A 5,067-nucleotide genomic window follows, 5' to 3' on the forward strand; every position below is an offset into this window, starting at 1 on the left:
GGTCCAAAGGAGGGCCACCTGCATGATCCCGGGGACAGCAGGGCAGACCCTACAATGAGAGGCTACGGGACCTGAACCTGTTCAGCCTTCACAAGAGAAGGCTGAGGGGGAACCTGGTGACCATCTATAAACTCACTAGGGGGGACCAGAAGGGTTTGGGGGAGACCTTGTTTCTCCTAGCACCCCCTGGGATAACAAGGAATAACGGCCACAAGTTGTTGGAGAATAGGTTTAGATTAGAAATCCGTAAGAACTACTTCCCAGTTAGGGTGGCTACGATCTGGAACCAACTTCCAAGGGAAGTGGTGCTGGCTCTTACCCTGGGGGTCTTTAAGAAGCGGCTCAATGCCTACCTGGATGGGGTCATTTGAGCCCAGTTTTCTTCCTGCCCAGGCAGGGGGTCGGACTTGAAGATCTACAAGGTCCCTTCCGACCCTACTTCTATGAGTCTATGAAGTAAACGACCTTCCTGTTCTTTATTATTCTGTTTCCCTTCCTGTTCTAAAAATATTATATTGAAGGAAACAACCAACCAACCCAAAATAAATAGAGCACAATGCTACCAGAACTAGAGAATGTCAATATATGAAAAGGTATTGTTAACAAGGAACTTAAAACAGCAAGGAGATTTTGACTGACAATAAATATGCAATGTTTAAATGCTATCTTCCCTCTATGTGGTCTTCTTATAGTAGTATCCATTTCCAGATGCAATGGCTTGTCAGACCTAACTGGATGCCTGAACGGTCTCTGGTAGTTCTGCAAAGTACTTAAACAGCTGGATGGTACAGACCACTGAAACTAAACCCTTTTTTCTTTTGCCATGGCTGTGTTTCACTGCTTGCCTTTGAAGTCTATGCAACAGCTGAGTAACATGTGTTATCATACAGCATTGAGTGCAACAACAATACTTCACAGCAAGACCTTTTTGTTCCATAATCCTGGATTGTAAGCATTACAATTTCTTTTGTAGCAGAAAAACCCTTTTTCAAGCATGACATTAGAGTAAATAAACTAAGTTTTTCTTTTTAAGTAATGTGATTAAAATAACGTTATGAAAAGTGATAGCATAATCTGCATATAGAATGAACTTTTCCAAGAAGGAGATTTTACCACACCTTCAAGTCTCCTGTGAAATATGAACTTTCATTTCTACCCAGAAGAACATTTACAATCTCTTCTGTGATGTCTGATGAAGGTATTTGTGCCTGAAAGCTTGCAATTAAAGATTTTTTTTTGCAAAAAATCTAGTTGGTCTAATAAAAAAATATCACCTTTACTACGAGTCCCGATTGTTTTTTTTTCTAGACCAATACAGCTACAATCTGAATACCTAACGTTACAGAAATTGAATGCATTTATCCATTCTTTCCTCTCCCACTCCCCAACCCCCCCACAAAAAGTGTTAAAGAAACTTTATTCTTGACTTGTCTGATTAATTCCTCATACACAACTTCCAGCAGCATCTTTACTTACCTTGCCACAAAGATGACCAAAAACTCACAAAGCTCTAAGCAAATACCAAGTGACCAATTCACTGAGCGCTTCAGGGGCTGTAGACCAACTCAATATAAGCCATTCTCTGTTCTAAGCAGAGTAAATTTTATGATCTCAATGCAACATCTAACAGAGTAGAGTTAAATGTCAGGACTATCGCACCGTTTCACACAAGCCTATAGATGTAAAAGCCACATCTCTCTTGTCTGCTGATGGAATATATGTAAACTCCTCTAAATGTCAAAAGAGGAAAAGTGTATAAAATCTTTCATAGATTGGAAAATATAGCATATTACCCTGAAGAAGAGCAAAGCCACTATTATGTAGGAGTCCACGTCTGACTACACTGGATAACTGTCCAACTGAAAGCATACTTTCACACATTCAAGCCCAAAGCCGTGGTATATCTCCATACCAAATTCTGATTCTGTAAAACTTTACTCATGCTGATTGTTCTTCAACTATTGCAGTAATAGAAGCTAAATTACATCCTATAGCACTGATCAGCAACATTTCCCAACAGTGGGCTCAGCTCAGGTCGAAGATGAACTGGGCTAGGGACAGAAATTACACATAAACTGGTATAAATGATTGGAAATCAGTTCAAATCTAACACAAAAGACGTTCAGTACACATAAACCAGTTTCAAAATGATCAAAACCAGTTGAAGATAAACTTGGATTGATGTAGTACCAAATTTAACGTGATTTAGGTTAAACTGGTTTATTGAACTTCTGTTCCAGATCCCTTCCAGATTCAAGCTGTCTGCGCCAGCTGAGCAGGGAGGTGTGCTCTAGTGCCCCACAGCTTCTGGCCTGGGCCACTGCAGGCTAGTGGCTCCATTTCCAGAATTAAAAGTGAGTGTCTGTTTAGACTAACTTGCAAAGATTGAATCAATTCAGTCTCAGGCTTTTTGACTGTGTGTACTTAGCCCCGGAGCTAGGACCCACTTACTGCTCCTCTACACTGCCCAGCTGTAGTGTGGGGACCTGAAGGCTTGTATTTGCAGTCTGTAGGATAGAAGTCTGCAACCTACTAAACCTCTTACAGAAATGCAAGCATTCTAGATTATGGCACCACCCATCATTTTAAAACTTCAGGATCATCAACTATCATAATAAAATTCCAAGTGCATTTAGGAAATTACTAAGGAAGGCAAATAGAATCAGTATTCAAGATATTTATTATGTTGCCAGCACTCATGATTTTATCCCAAGCATTATTATTAGTGTATTTCTTAAAGCTTTGACTCCTGGAATCAAGAGATTGCAGAGGAAGGAGGGGGAGAGGAATTTCAGCTTTCTTAGAAGAAGAAAGCAGAAGTTACTAGCTTGAAAACATGATGGAAGCAGGTAATAATAATAACAACAACAACAACAACAAACACCTTAAATAAGGAGGCAAAGAAAAGTATACCCCTGCCCCTCCTCCCCACCAAAAAGGGGAAAGAAAACCCTCACAATTTCTAAGCCTCTCATGATTTTGGAAGTCTGGATTATAAGGCTTCGAATGCTTGAAGTAGGCAATGTTGTTTATAGTATCTACAAAGGAAAAATGTTTGCTCAGGAATTTTGTGCATTAAGCTAGGGGAGTCTCAGTACTTTTTCCACACTTAACTAATAGGTCTCCTTTCTGCCAGGAACTAAACAGCCTCTTCAGGAGTGGCTTGAGGTGCACACTATGGGGAAAACTTGCACCAATATCTGCACTGTGGATGAGCAGAAGGTTGGTTTCCATAACAGTATGCCAATGTTAAAATTCCCCATGTGCTCACACATATACTGCTGTCAGAGCACAACATTAACTGTGTACACAAGAGAGGTTTGTGCTTTCCCAACCGTACAAGAGCCAATATTAATATACGAATCCATATGGCTACTTAACTAACATTCCTAAACAACCGTTAGGCAAAAAAACAGACCGATACATTTGCACCAAAGAATTTTCACCAAATGGTATTAAAAGTAGTTTAGAGTCATTACTGGAAAACTCAACATCCTGTGAGGGGGGCAGACGGTGAAGTTTAGGTAAAGGTCACATGCCATGGAATGGCAGCAAACAGGCACAGAAACTCAACTCCCTAGTCCTGCATTTCATTTAAAGCTAGATTTCATTCCCCTCTTAATACTACATCCCTTTTCAAAGCTTCCCTCAAGGAAGGATCAAAAATAAGCTGCTAGTCATCTCTGTCAGGTTGTTCATATTTCTGGGCACAGCACCACCAGACTCCAAAAAGATGTACTAACTTGTTGCCAGAAGCATTTGCTGCCTTTCCATCTGTTTCCTATGATTCCATTCACAAATTTGTCTTTTGTCTCCAGAAAGCTCGACACAGAGAAAGACCCATCTTTTACCAATCTAAGCAACTAGGGGCAGCTTCTATAAGGATTTTTTTATTTGATGGGAAGGGCCGATTTAGAGGTTCTCATGTAGCTGTAGAAACCGTATTACACAGTTGTTTTATCCTGCTGGAGCATGTGTTTTTGAAAACTCTGTGAAGGAAAAATAGTCTTTTTCTGTTCGCTTCCCCTTCCCCAAAGACAGCCTCATTTTGTCTTATATTAAAAATTATGCAGACACTACAAACAATATTGTCAATTAACTTATCTAACTTAAATGTATTTTAAAAAACACAATATAAACCACTGGGGGAAAAAAAGCACCCCCAACTCTTTACCTACCCATCTGCAGACCCGACCCCATGATATGAAGTGGCACCAAATTAATGTGCAATTTGATTACATTTGCCAAAGATATACATACAGTAGGGATAGCGCTGCATATACAAAATCAGCTGAAAATTTAAGAAAATAATCATCTTAATCCAGGTGTCTTTCCAGAAATCAAGGGGTAATTGATTTAGCAGTTCTCCACAGTCCAGTGCGTATTTAATTTTAACAAGCGATGCTGCTGAAAGATGATGCAGGCACTTTTAAAGCACAAGCCAGACTTCATAACCCACAGTATATTTGGTCAGGTATCCAATTAGTTTCTAGTGACTTTTTTTTCTGATCATTATTATGCCAAGCTTTACGATCTGTGCAAGACTCAAATGGAAAAGGAGACAGGTGCAATTCAGTAAGGCACAACAAAATGTGCACCATATTTCTCCTTTTTTACATAGGACACCAATCAAATCCACGAGCAATGCAGAACTGCAATTTAATGTGAAGCTTTGTTGCTGTCTCCAAATGACATTTGATTGTGGAGAAAGATGGGTTGGCCCATATCAGAAGACTGACTTGGAAATTAAAAAAAAAAAAAAAAAGAAATCAAACCCATCTCGGTCTCCACAAAGCTTACAATGTACTCAATGCTGCATCGACCAATGACTGAAAAAAACCCACACCACCCGCCTGCCTAGCCTTAAAGCTGTTTTATGATCAAAATCAGACACTGTTCACTCAAGCATTCCTAGCAGCCAGTCCTAAAATCTGATCCATTTCCCCACTGGCAGGACAGATTTACTTTTAATCTTTTTCCTACTAGGAGGCGGGGAAATAAAAAAAGATTAACCACAAAATAAATCCTGGCTGTCTGGAAACAAGGGGCGGGGGGGGGGGGGGGGAG

General features: G+C 40.0%; 1 protein-coding gene across 4 annotated transcripts in view; it reads right to left on the reverse strand.

The window, feature by feature from the left end:
- The window catches only part of RASSF8 (Ras association domain family member 8), a 199,032-nt gene that overhangs the window by 193,192 nt on the left and 773 nt on the right, over positions 1–5,067 (reverse strand). The window lies entirely within an intron of this gene.

The sequence above is a fragment of the Alligator sinensis genome, unplaced genomic scaffold (assembly GCF_000455745.1).
Source record: "Alligator sinensis unplaced genomic scaffold, ASM45574v1 scaffold696_3, whole genome shotgun sequence".
Taxonomy (NCBI): Eukaryota; Metazoa; Chordata; order Crocodylia; family Alligatoridae; genus Alligator; species Alligator sinensis.